Raw genomic sequence first — 27750 nt, 5'->3', positions numbered from 1 at the left:
TCCGAAATTGAAAAACAGTGATAAAAAGCAGTAAATCTTACGAAATTTTTACAGTGTGTATAATAGACTAACAGAGCATTGCACTCACTTGCAAATGGATGATTAACCCCTTAGTTTCAAAACCGGATAAAAAAAAAAACAATAAACAGTCACAACAAACTGCCACAGCTCTGCTGTGGCCCTCCCTGCCCATGTAACGATTTTGAAAGGCACAAAAACCCCTCAGAGAGGTCCCAAGTGTTCAGGAGACTCCTTCAGGGAAACTGGATGTCTCAAGCTGCAAAATCTGATGCGCATTTAGGCGTGAAAATAGGCCCCTCCCACCCTGTATTCACAGTGAGAGGGCCTAACAAAACTAACCCTAGGCAAAATCTAGCCAGCTATGTGGAAAAAACTGGGCCCCAATAAAGTTTTATCACCAATATGTATAAAAAAAACGTTTAAAACACTTCCAGCAAACGTTTTATTTTTCAGCAATGTGAGAAAGTAATAAGAATATTACCTTTTACAGCAAGCATGATACAAGTCGTTATTAAATCACTGTAATCAGGCTTACCTTAAATAACTCTGGTATTAACAGCATTTTCTAGCATATTCTCTCTCTAGAAAAATTTAAACTGCACATACCTCATAGCAGGAGACCCTGCACGCCATTCCCCCAGCTGAAGTTACCTCTCTCTTCAGTTATGTGTGAGAACAGCAATGGATCTTAGTTACAACCTGCTAAGATCATCAGAAACGACAGCCAGACTCTTCTTCTATTTTCTGCCTGAGGCTAAAATAGTACAACTCCGGTACCATTTGAAAATAACAAACTTTTGATTGAAGATAAACTAAATAAACACCACATCTCTCTAGCTACTTCCTTTTTTGTCGAGAGCTGCAAGAGAATGACTGGGAGTGGCAGTTAGGGGAGGAGCTATATAGACAGCTCTGCTGTGGGTGATCCTCTTGCAGCTTCCTGTTGGGAAGGAGAATATCCCACAAGTAATGGATGATCCGTGGACTGGATACACCTTACAAGAGAAATATAAACACAATATAATCATGCATTGAAAGTGATGCATTTTTTTTAGACTGAATTAAAAAAAAAAAAAAAGTAAACCTTAAAATGGAAAATATTGCGGAAGTGAAACCAGTAGTGTAATTTAAGGCAATTTCTTTGCTGCTTTAAAAATGTATAAGCAGTGTGTGGGGGGGGGGGGGGGCTTTGCATTATATAGTAATGCATCATTCTAACATAGAACACCACACATTTAAAGCAGATATGTTAGCAGAAGAAAAATACAGTAAATACAGTAGATTTGCATAATAAACAAGTGTCAGGAAAAAAAATCTAAGCGCTATTGCATTGTCTTTTTATCATACAATTTTTAAAGTGTCTATTTTTAAATTTTTAAGTCCATTTCCATTCCTCCTGTATCATGTGACAGCCATCAGCCAATCACATATGCATATACGTATATTCTGTGAATTCTTGCACATGCCCAGTAGGAGCTGTTGACTCAAAAAGTGTAAATATAAAAAGACGGTGCACTTTTTGTTAATGGAAGTAAATTGGAAAGTTGTTTAAAATTAAGTGATCTACCTGAATCATGAAAGTTTAATTTTAACTTGTGTGTCCCTTGACTTGGATAATTTCTGATATAACCCAAGTTACTTATTGTTTAAATATAAATCATTGCACTTAAAGTCTTAAATATGACAATGTTCACTCAGATAGAGATAAATATTTCCAAATAAGGAATTCAAAAATCAAAACCTTTTTACCAATATTTTTAAAAAAAAAAAAAAAAAATTGGCAAAAAACAATTTATGCTTACCTGATAAATTTATTTCTCTTGTAGTGTATCCAGTCCACGGATCATCCATTACTTGTGGGATATTCTTCTTCCCAACAGGAAGTTGCAAGAGGATCACCCACAGCAGAGCTGCTATATAGCTCCTCCCCTCACTGCCATATCCAGTCATTCGACCGAAACAAGCCGAGAAAGGAGAAACCATAGGGTGCAGTGGTGACTGTAGTTTAATTAAAATTTAGACCTGCCTGAAAAGGACAGGGCTGGCCGTGGACTGGATACACTACAAGAGAAATAAATTTATCAGGTAAGCATAAATTATGTTTTCTCTTGTTAAGTGTATCCAGTCCACGGATCATCCATTACTTGTGGGATACCAATACCAAAGCTAAAGTACACGGATGATGGGAGGGACAAGGCAGGAACTTAAACGGAAGGAACCACTGCCTGTAGAACCTGTCTCCCAAAAACAGCCTCCGAAGAAGCAAAAGTATCAAATTTGTAAAATTTGGAAAAAGTATGAAGGGAAGACCAAGTTGCAGCCTTGCAAATCTGTTCAACAGAGGCCTCATTTTTAAAGGCCCAGGTGGAAGTCACAGCTCTAGTAGAATGTAACATAATGATGGAACAATAATCTCTTGATTGATATTCTTGTTATAATTGTCCAATCTGGTCTGCGAAAGGTCATACCCTTGGACAGATGGGCCCGAGATAACCACCAGAGAAGAGAATCTCTGGGTTTCCTGATCCAGATTTAGTAGAGGGGACAAATCTGTGTAATCCCCATTCCACTGACTGAGCATGCATAATTGCAGCGGTCTGAGATGCAGGCGCGCGAATGGCACTATGTCCATCGCCGCTACCATTAAGCCGATTACTTCCATGCACTGAGCCACCGTGGGGCGCGGAATGGAGTGAAGAACACGGCAAGCATTTAGAAGTTTTGATAACCTGGACTCCGTCAGGTAAATTTTCATTTCTACAGAATCTATTAGAGTCCCTAGGAAGGAAACCCTCGTGAGAGGAGATAGAGAACTCTTTTCTTCGTTCACTTTCCACCCATGCGACCTCAGGAATACCAGAACTATCTCTGTATGAGATTTGGCAATTTGAAAGCTTGACACCTGTATCAGGATATCGTCCAGGTAAGGAGCCACCGCTATGCCTCGCGGTCTTAGGACCGCCAGAAGTGAGCCCAGAACCTTTGTAAAAATTCTTGGGGCTGTAGCCAACCCAAATGGAAGAGCTACAAATTGGTAATGCCTGTCTAGAAAGGCAAACCTCAGGAACTGATGATGATTCTTGTGAATCGGAATGTGAAGGTAGGCATCCTTTAAGTCCACTGTGGTCATGTACTGACCCTCTTGGATCATGGGTAAAATGGTTCGAATAGTTTCCATCTTGAATGACGGAACTCTGAGGAATTTGTTTAGGATCTTTAAATCCAAAATTGGTCTGAAGGTTCCCTCTTTTTTGGGAACCACAAACAGATTTGAATAAAACACCTGTCCTTGTTCCGTCCGCGGAACTGGATGGATCAGTCCCATTACAAGGAGATCTTGTACGCAGCTTAGGAATGCCTCTTTCTTTATCTGGTTTGCAGATAATCTTGAAAGGTGAAATCTCCCTTGTGGAGGAGAAGCTTTGAAGTCCAGAAGATATCCCTGAGATATGATCTCCAACGCCCAGGGATCCTGAACATCTCTTGCCCACGCCTGGGCGAAGAGAGAGAGTCTGCCCCCTACTAGATCCGTTGTCGGATAGGGGCCGCTCCTTCATGCTGTCTTAGAGGCAGCAGCAGGCTTTCTGGCCTGCTTGTCCTTGTTCCAGGACTGGTTAGGTTTCCAGGCCTGCTTGGATTGAGCAAAAGTTCCCTCTTGTTTTGAAGCAGAGGATGTTGATGCTGCACCTGCCTTGAAATTTCGAAAGGCACGAAAATTAGACTGTTTGGCCTTTGATTTGGCCCTGTCCTGAGGAAGGGTATGACCCTTACCTCCAGTAATGTCAGCAATAATGTCTTTCAAACCAGGCCCGAATAAGGTCTGCCCCTTGAAAGGAATGTTGAGTAATTTAGACTTTGAAGTCACATCAGCTGACCAGGATTTGAGCCATAGCGCCCTCCTCGCCTGGATGGCGAATCCAGAATTCTTAGCCGTTAGTTTAGTCAAATGAACAATGGCATCAGAAACAAATGAGTTAGCTAGCTTAAGAGTTCTAAGCTTGTCAACAATTTCAGTCAATGGAGCTGTATGGATGGCCTCTTCCAGGGCATCAAACCAGAATGCAGCCGCAGCAGTGACAGGCGCAATGCATGCAAGGGGCTGTAAAATAAAACCTTGTTGAATAAACATTTTCTTAAGGTAACCCTCTAATTTTTTATCCGTTGGATCTGAAAAAGCACAACTGTCCTCAACCGGGATAGTGGTACGCTTTGCTAAAGTAGAAACTGCTCCCTCCACCTTAGGGACAGTCTGCCATAAGTCCCGTGTAGTGGCATCTATTGGAAACATTTTTCTAAATATAGGAGGTGGGGAAAAGGGCACACCGGGCCTATCCCACTCCTTACTAATAATTTATGTAAGCCTTTTAGGTATCTGAAAAACATCAGTACTCACCGGCACTGCATAGTATTTATCCAGCCTACACAATTTCTCTGGCACTGCAATTGTGTCACAGTCATTCAGAGCAACTAATACCTCCCCAAGCAATACACAGAGGTTCTCCAGCTAAAATTTAAAATTAGAAATCTCTGAATCAGGTCTCCCCGATTCAGAGACGTCACCCACAGACTGAAGCTCTCCGTCCTCAGGTTCTGCATATTGTGACGCAGTATCAGACATGGCTCTTACAGCATCTACGCGCTCTGTATCTCGTCTAACCCCAGAGCTATCGCGCTTGCCTCTCAATTCAGGCAATCTGGATAATACCTCTGACAGGGTATTATTCATGATTGCAGCCATGTCCTGCAAAGTAATCACTATGGGCGTCCCTGATGTACTTGGCACCATATTAGCATGCGTCCCTTGAGCGGGAGGCGAAGGGTCCGACACGTGGGGAGAGTTAGTCGGCATAACTTCCCCCTCGACAGACCCCTCTGGTGACAATTCTTTTATAGATAAAGACTGATCTTTACTGTTTAAGGTGAAATCAATACATTTAGTACACATTCTCCTATGGGGCTCCACCATGGCTTTTAAACATAATGAACAAGTATCCTCTGTTTCAGACATGTTTGTACAGACTAGCAATGAGACTAGCACGCTTGGAAAACACTTTAAAGCAAGTTAACAAGCAATATAAAAAAACGTTACTGTGCCTTTAAGAGAAACAAATTTTGACAAAATTTGAAATAACAGTGAAAAAAGGCAGTTACACTAACATAATTTTTACAGTGTATGTAACAAGTCAGCAGAGCATTGCACCCACTTGCAAATGGATGATTAACCCCTTAATAACAAAAACAGAATAATAAATGACAAAATCGTTTTTTAAACACAGTCACAACAACTGCCACAGTCTACTGTGATTGTTACCCTCCTCAAACACGACTTTGAAGCCTTTTGAGCCCTTCAGAGATGTCCTGTATCATGCAGAGGGAAGCTGAATGTCTGTCAGTATTTTTATCTGCACAGAAAAGCACTAAAATAGGCCCTTCCTACTCATATTGCAACAGTGGAAAGCTTCAGGAAACTCTCTAGGCAGAAATCAAACCAGCCATGTGGAAAAAAACTAGGCCCCAATAAGTTTTGTCACCAGACATATATAAAAACGATTAACATGCCAGCAAACGTTTTATATTACACTTTTATAAGAGTATGTATCTCTGTTAATAAGCCTGATACCAGTCGCTATCACTGCATTTAAGGCTTAACTTACATTAATCCGGTATCAGCAGCATTTTTCTAGCAAATTCCATCCCTAGAAATATATTAACTGCACATACCTTATTGCAGGAAAACCTGCATGCCATTCCCTCTCTGAAGTTACCTCACTCCTCAGAATATGTGAGAACAGCCATGGATCTTAGTTACTTCTGCTAAGATCATAGAAAATGCAGGCAGATTCTTCTTCTAAATACTTCCTGAGATAAACAGTACACTCCGGTACCATTTAAAAATAACAAACTTTTGATTGAAGTAAAAAAAAACTAACTATAATACACCACTCTCCTCTTACTACGTCCATCTTTGTTGAGAGTTGCAAGAGAATGACTGGATATGGCAGTGAGGGGAGGAGCTATATAGCAGCTCTGCTGTGGGTGATCCTCTTGCAACTTCCTGTTGGGAAGGAGAATATCCCACAAGTAATGGATGATCCGTCGACTGGATACACTTAACAAGAGAAATTACTATTTTCCCTGCCTGTAAGTCACAATAGTAATAAATATATATATATATATAAACTACCTTTAGTTACATGAATAAGCTGTATAATGAAATTTGAAGGGCCACTGTAGTCAAATATACACTTGTGTTGTAACAATAGTATATCTTTAAATCAATCTTGGTTTTCAATGTACATCCTATTTGAAATCTTTGTCGTTTTCAATATATCAGTTTGTGAATTATTACATTTTTCCAAACCCACTGATTTATACTCCGTAACTGTATTCCAATCCTGGAGGACAACTCCAGTTGGAAGATGTCGACTACCGGAAGCAATGCACATGCGCGACTTCACGCAACGTCATTGGCTCCGTTATTTTCTGTCTGCTGTCGGTGATGTCTGCTTCTGTGCCGCAATATGCACATGCGAGACTAATAGAAAACAATTGCGCATGCGTTGAATGACAATTTATTTTAAATTACATGCAAATACTGGCCATACGATTGGCAAGTATGTTATTGCTTAGACGGCCCACATTTGAGGGCTGGATAACGTTACATCAATGACAGAAAAAAAGTTTATTTTTCTGCTAAAGGGAGCTTTGTTTCTTAAAATGAAAAGGTAGATTACATTATATTATAATTGCCATGTTTAATGTTGATTGCGTTTTGCATAAGAACAGCAAAAGTTAGTAATCCTTTAAGTATTGCCTAAATGACATGACATTGTTTACACTTGGTTCCATCCCCTCTCCCAACTGTCCCATTTTAAAGATGCAAATATTCCAAAATTCAAACGTTTTCCGGTCCCATGCAGTTTGGATAAAGGGTTTTCTAATTGTAGTATAAAACTAGAAAACAGAATTTATGCTTACCTGATAAATTACTTTCTCCAACGGTGTGTCCGGTCCACGGCGTCATCCTTACTTGTGGGATATTCTCTTCCCCAACAGGAAATGGCAAAGAGTCCCAGCAAAGCTGGTCACATGATCCCTCATAGGCTCCGCCCACCCCAGTCATTCGACCGACGGACAGGAGGAAATATATATAGGAGAAACCATATGATACCGTGGTGACTGTAGTTAGAGAAAATAATTCATCAGACCTGATTAAAAAACCAGGGCGGGCCGTGGACCGGACACACCGTTGGAGAAAGTAATTTATCAGGTAAGCATAAATTCTGTTTTCTCCAACATTGGTGTGTCCGGTCCACGGCGTCATCCTTACTTGTGGGAACCAATACCAAAGCTTTAGGACACGGATGAAGGGAGGGAGCAAATCAGGTCACCTAAATGGAAGGCACCACGGCTTGCAAAACCTTTCTCCCAAAAATAGCCTCCGAAGAAGCAAAAGTATCAAATTTGTAAAATTTGTCAAAAGTGTGCAGTGAAGACCAAGTCGCTGCCTTACATATCTGGTCAACAGAAGCATCGTTCTTGAAGGCCCATGTGGAAGCCACAGCCCTAGTGGAGTGAGCTGTGATTCTTTCAGGAGGCTGCCGTCCGGCAGTCTCATAAGCCAATCGGATAATGCTTTTAAGCCAAAAGGAAAGAGAGGTAGAAGTCGCTTTTTGACCTCTCCTTTTACCAGAATAAACAACAAACAAGGAAGATGTTTGTCTGAAATCTTTAGTAGCCTCTAAATAGAATTTTAGAGCACGGACTACGTCCAAATTGTGTAACAAACGTTCCTTCTTTGAAACTGGATTCGGACACAAAGAAGGTACAACTATCTCCTGGTTAATATTTTTGTTGGAAACAACTTTCGGAAGAAAACCAGGCTTAGTACGCAAAACCACCTTATCTGCATGGAACACCAGATAGGGAGGAGAACACTGCAGAGCAGATAACTCTGAAACTCTTCTAGCAGAAGAAATTGCAACCAAAAACAAAACTTTCCAAGATAATAACTTAATATCTACGGAATGTAAGGGTTCAAACGGAACCCCTTGAAGAACTGAAAGAACTAGATTTAGACTCCAGGGAGGAGTCAAAGGTCTGTAAACAGGATTGATCCTAACCAGAGCCTGAACAAATGCTTGAACATCTGGCACAGCTGCCAGTCTTTTGTGAAGTAAAACAGATAAAGCAGAGATCTGTCCCTTCAGAGAACTTGCAGATAATCCTTTCTCCAAACCTTCTTGTAGAAAGGATAGAATCTTAGGAATTTTTATCTTGTTCCATGGGAATCCTTTAGATTCACACCAACAGATATATTTTTTCCATATTTTATGGTAAATTTTTCTAGTTACAGGCTTTCTAGCCTGAATAAGAGTATCTATTACAGAATCTGAAAACCCACGCTTTGATAAAATCAAGCGTTCAATCTCCAAGCCGTCAGTTGGAGGGAAACCAGATTCGGATGTTCGAATGGACCCTGAACAAGAAGGTCCTGTCTCAAAGGTAGCTTCCATGGTGGAGCCGATGACATATTCACCAGGTCTGCATACCAAGTCCTGCGTGGCCACGCAGGAGCTATCAAGATCACTGAGGCCCTCTCCTGATTGATCCTGGCTACCAGCCTGGGGATGAGAGGAAACGGTGGGAATACATAAGCTAGGTTGAAGGACCAAGGTGCTACTAGTGCATCTACTAGGGTCACCTTGGGATCCCTGGATCTGGACCCGTAGCAAGGAACCTTGAAGTTCTGACGAGACGCCATCAGATCCATGTCTGGAATGCCCCATAATTGAGTTATTTGGGCAAAGATTTCCGGATGGAGTTCCCACTCCCCCGGATGGAATGTCTGACGACTCAGAAAATCCGCTTCCCAATTTTCCACTCCTGGGATGTGGATCGCAGACAAGTGGCAGGAGTGATCCTCCGCCCATTGAATTATCTTGGTCACTTCTTTCATCGCCAGGGAAGTCCTTGTTCCCCCCTGATGATTGATATATGCAACGGTCGTCATGTTGTCTGACTGAAACCTTATGAATTTGGCCTTTGCTAGTTGAGGCCAAGCTCTGAGAGCATTGAATATCGCTCTCAGTTCCAGAATGTTTATCGGGAGAAGAGACTCTTCCCGAGACCATAGACCCTGAGCTTTCAGGGATTCCCAGACCGCGCCCCAGCCCACTAGGCTGGCGTCGGTCGTGACAATGACCCACTCTGGTCTGCGGAAGCTCATTCCCTGTGACAGATTGTCCAGGGTCAGCCACCAACGGAGTGAATCTCTGGTCTTTTGATCTACTTGAATCGTCGGAGACAAGTCTGTATAATCCCCATTCCACTGTCTGAGCATGCACAGTTGTAATGGTCTTAGATGAATTCGTGCAAAAGGAACTATGTCCATTGTTGCAACCATCAATCCTATTACTTCCATGCACTGCGCTATGGAAGGACGAGGAACAGAATGAAGTACTTGACAAGAGCTTAGAATTTTTGATTTTCTGACCTCTGTCAGAAAAATCCTCATTTCTAAGGAATCTATTATTGTTCCCAAGAAGGGAACTCTTGTTGACGGGGACAGAGAACTTTTTTCTTTGTTCACCTTCCATCCGTGAGATCTGAGAAAGGCTAGGACGATGTCCGTATGAGCCTTTGCTTTTGACAGGGACGACGCTTGAATCAGGATGTCGTCCAAGTAAGGTACTACTGCAATGCCCCTTGGTCTTAGAACCCCTAGAAGGGACCCTAGTACCTTTGTGAAAATCCATGGAGCAGTGGCTAATCCAAATGGAAGTGCCACAAACTGGTAATGCTTGTCCAGAAAAGCGAACCTTAGGAACTGATGATGTTCCTTGTGGATAGGAATATGTAGATACGCATCCTTTAAATCCACGGTAGTCATAAATTGATTTTCCTGGATAGTAGGTAGGATCGTTCGAATAGTTTCCATTTTGAACGATGGTACCCTGAGAAATTTGTTTAGGATCTTTAGATCCAAAATTGGTCTGAATGTTCCCTCTTTTTTGGGAACTATGAACAGATTGGAATAAAATCCCATTCCTTGTTCTCTTATTGGAACTGGATGTATCACTCCCATCTTTAACAGGTCTTCTACACAATGTAAGAATGCCTGTCTCTTTATTTGGTTTGAAGATAATTGAGACCTGTGGAACCTTCCCCTTGGGGGTAGTTCCTTGAATTCCAGGAGATAACCTTGAGAAACTATTTCTAGCGCCCAAGGATCCTGAACATCTCTTGCCCAAGCCTGAGCAAAGAGAGAAAGTCTGCCCCCCACTAGATCCGGTCCCGGATCGGGGGCTATCCCTTCATGCTGTTTTGGTAGCAGTGGTAGGCTTCTTGGCCTGCTTACCCTTGTTCCAGCCTTGCATTGGTTTCCAGGCTGGTTTGGGTTGTGAAGTATTACCCTCTTGCTTAGAGGATACAGAATTAGAGACTGGTCCGTTTCTGCGAAAGGGACGAAAATTAGGCTTATTATTAGCCTTAAAAGACCTATCCTGTGGGAGGGCGTGGCCCTTTCCCCCAGTGATGTCTGAAATAATCTCTTTCAAATCAGGTCCAAATAATGTTTTACCTTTGAAAGGAATGTTAAGCAATTTTGTCTTGGAAGACACATCCGCTGACCAAGACTTTAGCCAAAGCACTCTGCGCGCCACGACAGCAAACCCTGAATTTTTCGCCGCTAATCTAGCTAATTGCAAAGCGGCATCTAAAACAAAAGAGTTAGCCAATTTAAGTGCTTGAACTCTGTCCATAACCTCCTCATACGAAGATTCTTTACTGAGCGATTTTTCTAGTTCCTCGAACCAGAAACACGCTGCCGTAGTGACAGGAACAATGCATGAAATTGGTTGTAGAAGGTAACCTTGCTGTACAAAAATCTTTTTAAGCAAACCCTCTAATTTCTTATCCATAGGATCTTTGAAAGCACAACTATCTTCGATAGGAATAGTAGTGCGTTTGTTTAGAGTAGAAACCGCCCCCTCGACCTTGGGGACTGTCTGCCATAAGTCCTTTCTGGGGTCGACTATAGGAAATAATTTCTTAAATATAGGGGGGGGAACAAAAGGTATGCCGGGCCTTTCCCACTCTTTATTTACTATGTCCGCCACCCGCTTGGGTATAGGAAAAGCGTCGGGGGGCACCGGAACCTCTAGGAACTTGTCCATCTTACATAATTTCTCTGGAATGACCAAATTGTCACAATCATCCAGAGTAGATAACACCTCCTTAAGCAGTGCGCGGAGATGTTCTAATTTAAATTTAAATGTCACAACATCAGGTTCAGCTTGATGAGAAATTTTTCCTGAATCTGAAATTTCTCCATCAGACAAAACCTCCCTCATGGCCCCTTGAGATTGGTGTGAGGGTATGTCAGAACAGTTATCATCAGCGTCCTCTTGCTCTTCAGTGTTTAAAACAGAGCAATCGCGCTTTCTCTGATAAGTAGGCATTTTGGATAAAAGATTTGCTATGGAGTTATCCATTACAGCCGTTAATTGTTGCATGGTAATAAGTATTGGCGCACTAGATGTACTAGGGGCCTCCTGTGTGGGCATAACTGGTGTAGACACAGTAGGGGATGATGTAGTATGTTTACTCCCCTCATTTGAGGAATCATCTTGGGCAATATCATTATCTGTTGCATTACTGTCCTTACTTTGTTTGGACACTATGGCACAATTATCACATAAATTTAAATGGGGAGACACATTGGCTTTCATACATATAGAACATAGCTTATCTGATGGTACAGACATGTTAAACAGGCTTAAACTTGTCAACAAAGCACAAAAAACGTTTTAAAATAAAACCGTTACTGTCACTTTAAATTTCAAACTGAAAACACTTTATTACTGAATATGTGAAAAAGTATGAAGGAATTGTTCAAAATTCACCAAAATTTCACCACAGTGTCTTAAAGCATTAAAAGTATTGCACACCAAATTTCGGAGCTTTAACCCTTAAATTAACGGAACCTATACAGTCCCAGAATGAGGCTCTGTCTATAACTAGAAAGGCCCCCATCTGAAAAAGGTGTCCAACACATTGCCTGCCGTTTTTCTAAACGTTCCCCAAGATTATAATACCAATAATTAGTTAGAATCTGCATAATATGCCTAGTAAAGCAATTGTTTTAGCCCAGAAAAATGTCTACCAGTTTTTAAGCCCTTTTTGAAGCCCTTTATTCTTTTATGTTTAACTAAGAAAATGGCTTACCGGTCCCCATGAGGGGAAATGACAGCCTTCCAGCATTACACAGTCTTGTTAGAAATATGGCTAGTCATACCTTAAGCAGAAAAGACTGCTAACTGTTTCCCCCAACTGAAGTTACTTCATCTCAACAGTCCTGTGTGGAAACAGCAATCGATTTTAGTTACTGTCTGCTAAAATCATCTTCCTCTTACAAACAGAAATCTTCATCCTTTTCTGTTTCAGAGTAAATAGTACATACCAGCACTATTTTAAAATAACAAACACTTGATAGAAGAATAAAACTACATTTAAACACCAAAAAACTCTTAACCATCTCCGTGAAGATGTTGCCTGTGCAACGGCAAAGAGAATGACTGGGGTGGGCGGAGCCTAGGAGGGATCATGTGACCAGCTTTGCTGGGACTCTTTGCCATTTCCTGTTGGGGAAGAGTATATCCCACAAGTAAGCATGACGCCGTGGACCGGACACACCAATGTTGGAGAAAAGGCCTACATTTTCTAATAAGAGAAACAAGTAGGAGGTTTTATTTATTAGATTGCTAAGTTTGTTCTATTGGAATAGACAGATAGATGGACATATATATTGGATTGACTGTAATTATGCCTGCAAGGGCAGTGGAAAATGCAGCTAGAAGAATGCGTTTTCATCCAGAAGCCTAACACAGGACTTTTGTTTTAAAGGGACATTAAACACTAAATAAATGCTGGATAGGATGATGCATTCAAAGAAAAGATTAGTCTGTGAACAACATGTAGATGTATTTTTTAAAGTTTTATTAGCCGTTTAAATAGTGACAAAATAAATAAAATTTTAAGGTCTATAAAACAATGGGAGCTGCCATGTTGTAACTTAGGTTACTGTCTCTGCTGTGGCCAGTTAGGGACAGTTATAAAAAGTTCACTAGAGATTGCAGCACAATGGCTGAGTGGAGTATAACAGTGTTCTGAACATCCATTTCTAACAGGAACTGAAACGCACACAATTTCAGAAAGTAATTACAGGAAAAGGGGACAAAATAATGAAATTATTAAGTTTTTTCATACATACACAATTTATCATTTTATATTACTATCTCAAAGTGTTTAATGTCCCTTTAAAGGTACAGTCTACAATAGAATTGTTATTGTTTAAAAAGATAGATAATACCTTTATTATCCATTCCCAAGTTTTGCACAACCAACACAGTTATATTAATACACTTTTACCTCTGTGAACAGCCCCCTGATCACAAGACTTTATTATCTATCGACTTGCATTTAGTATTGTGTTGTGCTAACTCTTAAATAACTCCCTGTGCCTGAACACAGTGTTATCTATATGGCCAACAGTCTCTTGTTGTGAAAAGCAATTTAAAAATCATGTGATTAGAGGCAGCCTTCAAGGGCTTAGAAATTAGAATATGAGCCTACCTAGGTTTAGTTTCAACTAAGAATACCAAGAGAACAAAGCAAAATTGATGATAAAAGTAAATTGGAAAGTTGATTAAAATTACAAGTCCTATCTGAATGAAAGTTTAATTTTGACTAGACCATCCCTTTAAGTTAAGTATGCTACTCTAAAATTAGAATCCCATATTGGCAAATACTGCATAATTAATATAGGAACTTAAAGGGACACTAAACCCAATTTGTTTTCTTTAATGATTCAGATAGAACATGCAGTTTTTAGCAACTTTCTAATTCACTCCTACTATAAATATTTTTTTTTTTGTTGTTGTTGTTTTACATCAGGAATTTAAAGCTTTGGAGCCTGCCCTTTTTAGGTACAGCACCCTGGATAGTGCTTGCTTATTGGTGGCTACATTTAGCAAACCAATAAGCAAGCATAACCCAGGTTCTCAACCAAAAATTGACTTTTTAAATAAAGATAGGAAGAGAACCAAGAAAAATTTATAGGAGTAAATTAGAAAGTTGCTTAAAATCTTGTTCTATCTGAAACATTAAAAAAATTGCACTTGTCCCTTTAAGGCCCTTTTAATTTAAAATGATTTTAGTGGCACAAACATACAGTATTCTGATAGATCTCAGTCAACCAAATAAGTAGAAATTCAGTTTGCAAACAATTTTTCCAGCTTTCCATGCCTTTGTCTTCCGTGAGAGAGCCTGTGAATGTTTGTTTTCAGTATGTCAGAATGTTATACAATCCGACAAATGTAAAAGCAAAATGTATTGCAATTAGCTTCTATCATTAGTGAATGATAGGATTCCAAAAAATGCTTTAGCAGCCTTGTGAGAATACATTTACACAATATGTAAACTCCAGACACCTTAGTGAAAAAGAACAGAGAAACATTCTGTCTACAGTATTCGGCAGATACCACATTCCACATAGATCAGGTACATTCCAATATAAGGGTGATCTTAAAGGACCAGTCAACACAGTAGATTTGCATAATCAACAAATGCAAGATAACAAGATAATGCAATAGCACTTAGTCTGAACTTCAAATGAGTAGTAGATTTTTTTTTTTTTACAATTATAAAAAGTTATGTGTTTTTCCACTCCCCCCTGTAACATTTGACAGCCATCGGTCATTCACAAATGCATACACGTACCATGTGACAGCCATCAGCCATTCACAAATGCATACACACTTATTCTTGCACATGCTCAGTAGGAGCTAGTGACTCAAAAAGTTTAAATATAAAAAGACTGCACATTTAGTTAATGAAAGTAAATTGGAAAGTAGTTTAAAATGGCATGCTCTATTTGAATAATGAAAGTTTAATTTTGATTGTCCCTTTAAAGGAACCTGGAAGTAAATATGAGTAGAAGGATACGATTTTTAAAGGACACACACGTGAATAAACTATGCTAAGGGGTTAATGCATATTGCAATATATATGTGTGCAAAAAAAGGCCACTTTAGATTCTTTGTTCATTTCTTGTTTCTTTCTTGTATTCTGCCAGATTTGCACTTTTTTTCCCCCACTACACCTGATGTAATATCAGAGCTCCATATACAAACTTTGACAGGCACAGCAAGTATAGGCTTCCAGGGTAGCATCAATTGCATGGCAATTTTTTTTTAGATTTAAAAAAAAAAAAAAGCTGCTTTGAGCTATTTAAAAAAAAAAAGAGACATATATGCTTTAAAGGAACATTGCAGTGCACAAATCACATGCCCTACTTTGTTATTGCAAATAATTTTGGCACTACTCATGGATAAAACACATAGGTGAAGTCATTGCAGGTCCCGAGCTAATCACTTTATGTATTTAGGATTGTGCTACTGCCGATTGGACCACAGGCTCGGGACCAGCAGTTCTTTGCAGCTCCTGTAAAGGGGGTTACACAAAGATTTCCAGGGTGAGTAGTGCTAAAAATGTCATGTTCTAACAAAAAGATTTAATTATACTTCAACAGCCCTGGCAAAATAGAACTGTGCTGTCCCGTTAAGTAACTGAAACAAATCTAGGACCATCCAACATAAATGCTGGAGTCTAGGCCTCAACCAATCAAGAGATCATAAACTGCAGAGGCACAATGTGAAGACTATCTGCAGTTTTAGCAAATACATCTGATCACAGTTAAAGTGAATCGATATAGTATTAAAATTTAATAGGATGTTCATTCATGATTTTTTCTATTTTTGTATAGTACCTTTGATTTCTTGTTTAATTTGCTCCGATTTCGCTTGGCAAAAAACAACCCTTTTTTTTTTTTTTTTTATATAAACAAGGATCACGTTGTTTATACAGCCAATTGATTTTCTGGCCGTTAGGCGGGCGTCAATTGACGTCACAAGCTGATGCTTGATTGTGCGCATGCGCAACTAATTATATCTCCTCCTTGAAAGCGAGCGTGTCCTCGTTTTGCGTATGCACATTAGGCGTTTCAATTGTTTGCCAAACACCCACTGATTTGGGATGCATGCGCTGCTGAGGACTTCGTTGACCGCGATTAACGCATGCGCTTTTGCGAGCGATCATTTTTGTGCGCATGCGCGGTAAGAAGAGAATAGATGTGCACGAGTGTAGTTCTGACGTATAGAGCGGGTGGGACCGCTCTATACGTCTATGTATTGAAAACACGGAAATGCTGGATGGGAGGGGATTACGATCGTAAGGAACAGTAAAATAACGGTTAGTAAATATGGTCAAATAAAAGTTTTTTTAAAAAATAAACCTAGCGACTACCTTTTAAGTTAGAAAAGGAAAATAAAGAGCTATTTGTATTTGAATAACTTTACCTTCACTTTAATACTGTTTCATTGCAGCATTTTAAATTAAAGGGTGAAACGCAACACGTCAAAACTGGCTGCAGTGGTCCCTTTTATAAACTAACTGGAAAACTGAGTGAAGACCTTGAGATCCTCATTTACATATCTCAAAATAACTTTCTAACTTAAACATACTCTATAAAAAGTAGAGAGAAACATTTAGAACTCTCAGAATAGCCGACTTACATTTTCAAATCCGATATGAAGCCAGAGAACAGAAGGAAAAGCAATGCGTACAATGCCAGCTGTATAACCCTTTTGATTTGAAGGATTATTGTTCAGATCAGTTTGCAACAAGTGCTATCTCCTGCAGCTGCACTAATGCAATCTCTGACCTCTTCAGCAATGGACAGCCAGGATAGCTATTGCCAGGGCTGCTGAGGAGTCCGGTCAGCTGCCCAAGTGGGGGGGACATTGTTCAAATCACTCAGTAATGAGCTCAGTGAATGTAAAACCCCCAACAGTGTCAATGCAGACAGATCCTTCCTGTTATAACCACAACACCATTCAGCATATCGGCCTCTTGATATATATTTTTTGTCAAACGTATTTTCCTTTTCATATTAAATTATTTCATTAGCTTATTACAAATACTTAATTTAAATGCAGATTAAAAAATATTTGAATCTTTCAGATTAAAAACTCAAAATCTCTTATCAAACACTTAAAATAAATAGCACAACATTGCAATATATATATTGATTATTGTGCTGGTTTTTGATGAAAAATACATTTTTCTTCTTCCCAAATTGGCCAGGGCTCAAATTCTACATCAGTTTCCCTTATCTGGCTACATACTACACAATTGATTAAAACGGTGCACAAACTCATTTACAGCTAGTTCTAAGAGGTCGATTTATCAAGCTGCGGTGGAAAGGGGCGCACATACGCTCCCATCTTCCCGCATCTTGCCTCTGACGGGCTGAATTCCGCTGCTGGAATTTAGCATTGCACACGAGCACTATTTTGCGCTTGAGTGCAATTCCGCCCCCTGCCCGTGCACAGCCAATCACGCGCTGGCAGGAGCTGTCAATCTCCCCGGTCAGACGAGACCGGGGAGATTGAAATTCGCCACCTCAGCAGCGGTCTGATGACCGCTGCTTGTTGAATACGGTGTGCAGGTTCTCTTGTGAGAATCTACAGTCGTAGGCAGGCGAAGGGGTTGTTAAATCAACCCCTAAATGGCCACTTTTAAAGTTAATAGGATAAACAAATTTTTCTGGGAAATTCAGAGAAAAACTTGCCCAAAGGAGCAGAGAATTTTTTAGCATTTTTGATCACCCGATTAAAACAGAAAGAGACATATTTTATTTATCTCTCAAAACTATATCTGCCACTGTTTTGCCACCAAATGCGATCATATTAATAAAATTGTTTACTTTTTCACAAACTAAACATTTTATATAAAAATGTAAAGGTGTTTACAATCCCTTTAAACATAAGTCAGGTACCCGAGGTGATGGATGTTACTGTTTGTCCTGCATTTAAACCACAGACAAGGACGGCAGTAGCATTCATTTTCACCAATTTTATTATGGCACAAAAAGCCCACAACGTTTCGGAGTATTAAGGGGCAATACCCCGAAACGTTGTGGGCTTTTTGTGCCATAATAAAATTGGTGAAAATTTATGCTGCTGCCGTCCTTGTCTGTCCTGCATTTAACACATTTTCAAAACCTAGGAGCCAGCCCAGCTGCCTTCAGTGCCCCATTTTATTAGCATGCAAAAGGTAAAAGTTACCAGCCAGGGAACCGGTCTTCTCTCATTCGGAGCTTGTGAGTTGGCATTCACCACACACCGTTATTATTGCCCACATTTGCTTGTGCCTCCTGCTCTCCTGCACAGCACGGCTTGTAAATGACCAGTCTACCACGATTAAACTCTACAACCTCAAGGTTAGTGGAGGTTAGGAAGCAACAGCCTCAAATGGACATTATGGGCTTGATTTATCAAGCAAGGGTGGACAGGGGCAGACATTCACCCCTGTCCGCCACAGCTCTCCTCTGGGGGGCGCAATCCGCTGCCGGAATTTAAAATTGCATTTAAGCTCTATTTTGTGCTCATGTGCAATCCCACCCTCTGCCCGCGCACAGCCAATAACGCGCAGGCAGGAGCCGTCAATCTCTCCAGTTGGATGAGACTGGGAAGATTGAAATTCTCTACCTAAGGAGGTGGAGAAGAGCAGGCAAGATAAATGATAAATCTCTTGTGAGAACCTGCAGTAATAGGGAGGAGAAGAGCTTGATAAAAAAAAAAAAAAAGAGCCCATATATGGGTCCTGCCATTTTGGAATCTAAGGTACACTGCAGGTTTCTAAAGGAAAATTGCTGCACATGTTCAAACACTGACAGCACTGGAGAGTAGTGAAAGCTAGAATTGAACATGGCGGTAGTCATGACTAGAGTAGGTAGGAAATAACCTCAATTCTAAGCTTTTAAAATGTATTTAGTGTTTAATGAGTGAGCATGCACCTCAAGTCTTTAACTTAAATGACCAAACACCACAATGCAATTGAATAGTCAAATTATCTGATTTTTTAAATAAATTTCAAATATTTAGATTACCCTGCCAGTTGTATCATGTGACAGCCATCAGCCAATTGCAATATACACTTACACAAGCTCAATATATGAGTGCATATAAAGAGACTGAAAAATGTATCATGGGAGTAAATAGGAAGCGTGTTTAAAGGGATAGAAAGGCCAAAAGGTCAATTTGAAAAATTCTTTAATGCACAAAAAAAGCTTCTAGTTAGTACTGTTTGTGTGTGGCATCATATGCACATATCCTGTAAAGGCCAATGCGCCAGTATTTAAACACCATGACTGTGGCTTGTATGATACAAATGATGTCTTCAGAAGCAATAAACACCACTGCCAGCTCTCAGAGCAGTACTGGGTGCACAAGCCCTCACAGGATGTGTGTATATGCCACAGGAAAACTGTAAGAACGTTTACTAGAAGCATTTTTGCTGATGAAATTATAGTGCAAAAATGCTTATATTCAAACTGAAATGCACATTTCATTTTTTTCCTTTATCTCTCTTTAAAAGGGGACATGAAACCCCAAATTTTCTTTTAGGATTCAGATAGAGAATACCATTTTTTTTAAAAAAGTCTTGAATTTACTTCTATTATCAAATTTGCTTCATTCTCATGTTATGCTTTGTTGAAGAGATCTCGATAGGTATTGTGCACATGTCAGGAGCACTACATGACAGGAAATAGTATTGCCATCTAGTGCCCTTGTTAATAGTGCTGCAGACACGTGCACACTCCTGAACTTACCTTCCGGCTAACAATAAAACAAACTATATGCTAATACAAATAAATTGCAAAGTTGTTTAAAATTGTATTTTCTATCTGAATCATTAATTTGGAGCCCGATTCATGAAAGTTTAATTTTTCCTTTAGTGTCCCTTTATTAATGTACTGTAGGTCATAAAGTTTACCACTGAGCAACAGTTAAAGAATGTTCATTGCTACAAGAAAACTTACAGAATATTGAGCAAATACTACAAAACATAATGACATGATCCTTTCTATAGCGATCAGACTGTTTTCCTATAACAAATACATGAACCCTAAATCCAGCAGTCTGGCTGTAGATAAACAAAGTACAACAACTTTATAAAATAGTTGCATTGTGACTTATGTAAAATTCTTTATCAACTGTCTTTCGCAAATGATACAAATGTAGAAAAGCTGAGATTTTCTTTTGCCTTTTAACGGTAACATAGTGAGCTAGTATCCATGGTCAGTAATCTTAGCAGCAAGGTTCTATGTTTTCCATTGTTTCATTGTTACTATAACAATCTGTAAACCAGCCAGCTACCAACATAGGAGTCCTTGTATGCAGTGTAGGAACAGACAAAAATACATTCTATTCGTCATTTTATTGAGGATTCTAAAGAAATTATAAAAAATAGTGCTATTTTGGGCAACAGTGGTACTTTTAGATTATAAAATTTGATAGTGCAAAATGTTGGTTACAAAGCTAAATATCCAGGGTATGGGGGAATTTGAGGGAAATTCTATGGCCACCTACTACTATTTTTTTTTTTTTTTTATCTCCCTTTTTCCTCAATTGCTTTTCAACAGTTAAAAATACCTTGCACATTCAGGTCAGCTTACCCCATGGGCACCTGCAGAAACTATTAGGGTGAGGGGGGGAGCATTTATATTATATACAAAAGACCAAATGTAAAGGATGGGGGTTACACTTTTGCCCTTACACCCCTGCCCCGCAGATAACCATGTTTACACTTATGAGGTTTAAGTCCACTTAGATGCGACTCCAACCCATTTCGCCAACATTATTAGTGAGAAGTAATGCGCCTCTTCTGTAATTTCACAGGGAAGTAGTCAATCTACCTACATAAAAAGCAACTGTTCTATAAAGAACTCATTGTTTCAGTAGTCATTACAGGACAAAGTTGTCATACTGTCATTCTCACCACTAACCACCTAAATGCCTCAGCTTAAAGGGACACTAAACCCAGATATTTTTTTTTTCAGGATTCAGATAGAGAAGGCAATTTTAAGAACCTTTTTAATTTACTCCTATTAATTTTTCTTCGTTCTTTTGCTATCTTTATTTAAAAAGCAGGAATGTGATGCATAGGAGCCGGCCCATTTTTTATTGAGAACCTGGGTTTATGCTTGCTTATTGGTGGGTAAACGTAAGCCTCCAATAAGCAAACACTATCCATGGAGCTGAACCTAAAATGGGCTGGCTGCTAAGATTTACATTCCTGCTTTTAAAATAAAGATATCAAGAGAACGAAGACAAATTGATAATAGGAGTAAATTAAAAAAAGTTGCTTAAAATTTAATGCTCTATCTGAATCATTAAAGAAGAAAAATTGGGTTCAGTGTCCCTTTAACCAATATTGATAGTATAGGCTAAATTGCAAATGAAGATAAGAATAATTTTTTTTTTTTTAAAAACTGTTTAGAACGAGAGCGCAATTTCTAAGTTTATATACAAATCCAACACATTGATAGCACTACAGACAACAGGAGAGTTGGACACGCAACATAACAGCACAATTTAACAAATCCAGTCATCTACTGGTCTCTGGATGATTTTACAGCTAGCCTTGTTTGTGCAGAGGATGAATCTAGGAAGGAAAAAGCAGTCAGGGGTAACACTGCATCCTGATATTGAGCTAAATACCAAGGGAATTACAGATGACATTTCAACACCAGCTGCCTCCCTCATAATACAACAAAGCTGTGTCCTGGCAGGTGTACTGGCACTGGTGCCAAAACCAATCTAGCCGTTTTAAAAATAAAGATGGTTTGCTTAATTACAACGGCAAGTTCTTGGCAAGTTTGCGCTCTTCCTGGTTGAGCCACTATAAACAGATGACCTACCAGCATCAGTTTATAGAAGATTTGCAAAACAAATAAACACTCAGTTAAAGGAACCTTAAATATGTTTATATTTGCAAATAAAGCACGGCACTGTAAAAGCTCTTTACACACACACAATACAGGTTTTAAAAGTGTTTAAAAATGTTAAAACTTGCAGAGGTTTCGTAGTTCATGGAATACCTCTTGAAAACCCTTTTGTATTTTTTATATTACCTTGTTTGCTGTGGCCCATTAGTAACAGATATAAACAAGTCCCTGCCATGATCAAACAATGATAATGTAGCAAGGTTCAGGCTTACACTTCTAAAGTCGACAGAATGTGCTTCAGTCTATACAGATACAGGAACAAAAAGTGCGCTGAAAAGTTGTTTTATTCAGCTGCAAATAAAACATTTTATGTGGAATTTAATTTTAAAGGGACACTGAACCCAAACATTTTCTTTTCTGATTCAGGTAGAGAATACACTTGTAAACAACATTCTAATTTCCTTCATTCTTTAGATATCCTTTGTTGAAGAAATAGCAATGAACATGGGTGAGCCAATCACGAGACATCTATGTGCAGCAACCAATCAGCAGCTACTGAGCCTATCTATATATGTTTTTCAGCAAACAATATGAATCGAATGAAGCAAATTAGACCAAAGTAAATTAGAAAGTTATTTACGATTGCATGCTCTTTCTAAATCATGAAAGACAAAAAATTGGGGTTTCATGTCCCTTTAAACTAAATGTGCCTTTAATTGACAGATAAATTAATTACCTGGGATACTTTCATAGATCCAATTCCCTAAACTGTTCAAAGATACTCCAGTGGGAAACGCCTTTAAATTTTCTTTGCAAAATTCATCAAGAAACCATTTCTCCACATAAAATACGGCATGAAATAATACAATCAAAAGCTATGCTACAGCAGCAAAACGATAGTTTCTAAAATAGGTAAATTTACAGTTGTGATTACCCTTAGAAACAATTCATAAACAAATGCCAAATATGGCTGCAAGCGTTGCCATTCAGCACCAGATTAGCATAAAAGTGCAACGCACAAAAAATCCTGGTGCAGAACATAACCAAATGCCGCTGCCTGCAGTCATATTTGGCATTCATTTCTATAGCAAATGGTAACAAATGTGTGATACGTGCGAATAAACTATTAGAGAGGGGACCGAAATAAAACTTACATTGTTTATAATTTGGGGAAACAACGTAAAACCGCAATATGGCAAAGATCTTGTAAAACCGTGCAGTATTTCAGAACAACAACAAAAAAAAGCTAATTACATAGCCATGCAAATGTAAAAAACATACAAATAAAGTTTAGAATCCAACATTAAAAACGTACTAATAATGTGTTGCATAAATGATCTGTATAAAAATTAATATTAATCCTGCATAATTTATATTACCTCATCAATCCACCCCCACCCCCGCCACAGAGGATCATGAGACGCTGAGCAGTGCGGTTTACGTTCTATATAAATAACTCCAAACAAGTGATTGAGAAAAACAATAAGAAAACAAATACCATAGCAGAACAAACTGCTCAAAAACATTAAAATGACACATTTTACAAAAAATGTGCCCTAACAGATCACTTTGCAAAAGTCATGCTGAATACAGCAAAGCTAATCTCACATCAAACAAGACGGCAACAAAGATATGGAAGTCAAAATTAAATTTTCATGATCGAGACAGAGTACTGCATAATAAGATTTTTGTTTTCTTAAAGTGATTAAAAGGGACAGTCTAGTCAAAAATAAACTTTTATGATTTAGATAGAGCATTTAATTTTAAACAACTTTCCAATTTACTTTTATCATCAATTTTGCTTTGTTCTCTTGGTATTCACAGTTGAAAGACAAACCTAGGTAGGTTCATATGCTAATTTCTTAGCCTTTGAAGGCTGCCTCTAACCTGAATGCATTTGACAGTTTCACAACTAGAGGGCGTTAGTTCATGTGTGCCATATAGATAACATTGTGCTCACGCCTGTGGAATTACCTAGGAGTCAGCACTGATTGGCTAAAATGCAAGTCTGTCAAAAGAACTGAAATAAGGAGGCAGTCTGCAGAGGCTTAGATAAAAGGTAATCACAGAGGTAAAAAAAAAAGAAAGAAAAATGTATTAATATTACTGTTGGTTATGCAAAACGGAGGCATGGGTAATAAAGGGATTATGTTTTTAAACAATAAATATTCTGATGTAGACTGTCCCTTTAAAGTAAGAGTTATAGAAATACAGAACAGGATGAGAATCAGAAGCTGGGCACAATACATGTGGATCAATTCATGTAGCTATTGTCCTTACGTGAAGATGGTGGGTTAGAGGTAGATACCCACATTGTGGAATACACAACATACATATATTTTCAAGTTTTCTTGGTGAAAGAGGAGGTACATTTGTACAATTTCAAGTAAATTGCAGGCCAGACAACAAGGGCACCACCTAGGCAATATATTAAAGGTACATTCAAGATTTTTAAACTAATACCTTTAACATTAAATACAGTCCCTGCCCACTCTGTATGAGGATATGACTATGGGAAAATCAGGCGAAAACATGCAAGCAAATGCTCCAATCACTGTCCATATCTGCAACTGGAACAAAATGGGAGTGTTCCAAATCCTGTTTTGGTTGAGAGTTTGGTTATTGTGCTCTGACATCTGAGCTGAATGTGTATTTATATTTGTACTATGTGACTGAATGGTTAGGAATCATGTGAGAATATGGTGATATCGGATTGGTTCCAACAAGATTGATTTAAATATGTAAAACGGGGAAACTGCACTAAACAACCCCAGGCACTGCATTTTGGAATTGCCAGTTCCAACGTACAAACTAATAAAGTGATATAAATCTTTTATGGTTACCACAACATGGATTAAAAAGACAAAATTTCAGGCCAGTTACTGGCCCTTAGTCATGTAAGCCAATAGCTAGTCTGAAATGTTGTGGTAAATCATAATCCCTTCAGAATGGGGGCAAAGTGTTAACGATTGGACCGAAGTTCCAATGTAAACATTAAGAGGAAACAGGAAGCGACAATCACGTGAGTCTAATGGTGGGATCGGAACTGCCTACAATGATAGGCTCGTACCCCAGTTGGACCTTTCATTTTGTCAAAGAAGGAGGGAGCAGGATGCCAAAAAAGTTAGGACGTTCCATGCCATCCTAACATTAAAGCCCAGTGCTTATAGGATGGCATGGAATGTCCTAACAGCGTCTAGGGGATAAAAGATTTTCATTGTTTCAACAAAGGCTGGATTCTATCACTTTATTAATTTCCACAAGAGTAATGTCATTTCAGTTCCCCATGCCTTTCCTGTATTTAATTCAGCTGCAATCAGCACCCCAGGTTTAAAGATTGAGGCATGCATTGAATATATCATCTTACTTGTTTGCATAGTGGGTACATTATAATGTTATATGGATTTACTCCATTTCAATTATGTTTACTAATCTTGTATAGGAAGAAGCTACAATTTATTCTATTACCTAACTTGCTTTATTTTCTTTGTTAAAAAGCACACCATAGTAAATTAAAGAGCAGTAATGCACTACTGAGAGATAGCTGTTGATTGGTGGCTGCATAGAACTCATTAGCTCACCTGTGTTCAGCTAATTCCCAAGAGTTCAGTGCTGCTCCTTCAAGAAAGGATGTTAAGAGAATGAATACAATTTGATAATTGAAGTAATATAGAGCATACAGTTTAAACAACTTTGCATATGACATTTTTAACTTTCATGTTCCTTTAACCCATCTATCAGTGGCATAACAGTAGGGGTCACAAGCATGACTGGGCTCCTGGCTATAGGTCACAACTTGACATATTCTAAAGAGCCAGAGTTCACAAAATTGTAATTCTGGTTTCTTTTATTATTTAAATAAAAAAAAAGCAAAATCCCATGCAACAGCAGTTCTCTTTGTGTCCCAAACAGTACCTTAACCATGTGTTTAACCCCTTTGTGTGGGTTAAACTCTAAAGATCTAGGGCATGTCATTTTTCCATTATAATGGTTCTTTATACTTTACTTTAGACCTGGGAAAGCACAAAATGTATGAAAAAGACATGAAACACTTATGCCTAGTCTTACTTTTAATATCACACAGAGTGAGATAGTCAACCAAATCATTGTACATTATACCTTTAGTAAGAAAAGGGCAATATGACCACGCAAAGATTATGAAAGACAACAGCAACTGACACAATATAGAAGCAGCCAGTAGGTTTTGCTTTTTAATTGCACTATTTAAGCTTTCATTTAACTTGGACATGAAGGAGAATTATTCAGCCCTCTAGGCCATTTCTTAATTGCTTGAAAGTTCTATTATTATGAGCTGAAAACTGTGTGTAATAAATCAAGAGTTTAGAATGAATTTGTTAATCATTTATTCTACAAGCAGGCAACCATAAATTCTTTCCCAGGAAGCAGCCAGTGTCAGGACTGCTAGCGCTCAAATCTGCCTGTTACTTATCAGTTTGTTTTAAAAAACAAAAATACACCACATTGTCATTGACATCTGTAGCAATACAGTATCGGTCAGTATGTCTTAGTTCTTGCACACTGTAGTCATTTATATTTCTAAAGCATATTTCTCATTTGAATAACCCAAAGGTGTGACATTCTCTACCAATGGAACTGTAGGAGTTGTCCACAATTTATACTATTGTATTTGTATTAATTTAACTATCAAAATAACAAGGAGTATTGCATTGAGCAATGATACTTTTTTATTGGACTAACTATACATTTATAAGATGACAAGCTTTTGGAAGAGTCTTCCTTTTTCAAGTCTGAAGCAATACTCCATTAGTCCTTCAGACTCGAAAAAGGAAGAATCTTCCGAAAGCAATACTCTTGTTATTTTGACATCTAGACCTCGGGACTAACGCGGCTACTCCAATCAACGTATTTATTTAAACAAATATGACTTAAAGGGACAGTCTACTTGAACATTGTTATCGTTTAAAATGATAGGTAATTCCTTTATTACCCATTCCCCAGTTTTGCACAACCAACACTGTTTATATTAATATACTTTTTAGATCTATGATTGCCTTGTAGCTAAGCCTCTGCTTAGATGCAGTGAGACTGCCCCTTATCTCAGTGCTTTTTACAAACTTGTATTTAAAGGGACACTATACCCAAACATTTTCTTTCATGATTAAGGTGGAGAATACAATTTTAAACAACATTCCAATTTACGTCTATTACCTAATTTGCTTCATTCTTTAGATATACTTTAATGAAGAAATAGCAATGCACACGGTGAACCAATTACAGGAGGCATCTATGTGCAGCTACCAATCAGCAGCTACTAAGGATATCTAGATATGCTTTTCAGCAAAGAATATCAAGAGAATGAAGCAAAATAGATAATAGAAGTAAATTAGAAAGTTGTTTATAATTGTATGCTCTTTCTAAATCGTGAAATAAAAAATTTGGGTTTCATGTCCCTTTAAGCCAGTTAGTGCTGGTTCCTGCATAGCTCCACAGGAGTGAGCACAATGGTATCTATATAGCACAATTGGACTAGCACTGCCTGGTTGTTAAAAAAGCTAGAAAAAAGCATTCGGATAAGAGGCAGCCTGCAGAGGCTTAGAAACAGGGAGAGGTTTAGAGGTTATTAAGTATATTAATATAACAATGTTGGTTATGCAGAAGGGGAATGGGTATTAAATCTAATCTATCTTATAAAACAAAAAATCAAGTTGACTGTTTAAGTTTTAAAGGGAAAAATAAAATAAAAAACTAATCCTATTTAAATGGTGTTTCACAAGCATGCTAGATTTTTTTTTTCTACTATAATGTCCACTTATGTAGCCATTGGTTTACCAGCAATGTCTTACTCAGCAGCAGAATTACATTGCGGCTCCTAACTTCAAGTATACGTGTAGCGC

At 38.6% G+C, this 27750-nt stretch overlaps 1 protein-coding gene across 10 annotated transcripts in view; it reads right to left on the bottom strand.

Moving 5' to 3' along the window:
* Positions 1-27750, bottom strand: part of WNK1 (WNK lysine deficient protein kinase 1) — a 544152-nt gene that overhangs the window by 489528 nt on the left and 26874 nt on the right. The window contains exon 1 of one of the 10 annotated variants that reach the window (XM_053718837.1): positions 16656-16814. The exons of the other annotated variants lie outside the window; for them this stretch is intronic. The gene's annotated coding sequence lies outside the window, so the exon portion shown is untranslated. Of the gene's footprint in view, positions 1-16655; positions 16815-27750 lie in introns of those variants that run through there. 10 annotated transcript variants of the gene reach the window in all.

This window comes from Bombina bombina, chromosome 6, assembly GCF_027579735.1.
Source record: "Bombina bombina isolate aBomBom1 chromosome 6, aBomBom1.pri, whole genome shotgun sequence".
Lineage (NCBI taxonomy): Eukaryota > Metazoa > Chordata > Amphibia > Anura > Bombinatoridae > Bombina > Bombina bombina.
This window is presented reverse-complemented; position numbering and strand designations above follow the sequence as displayed.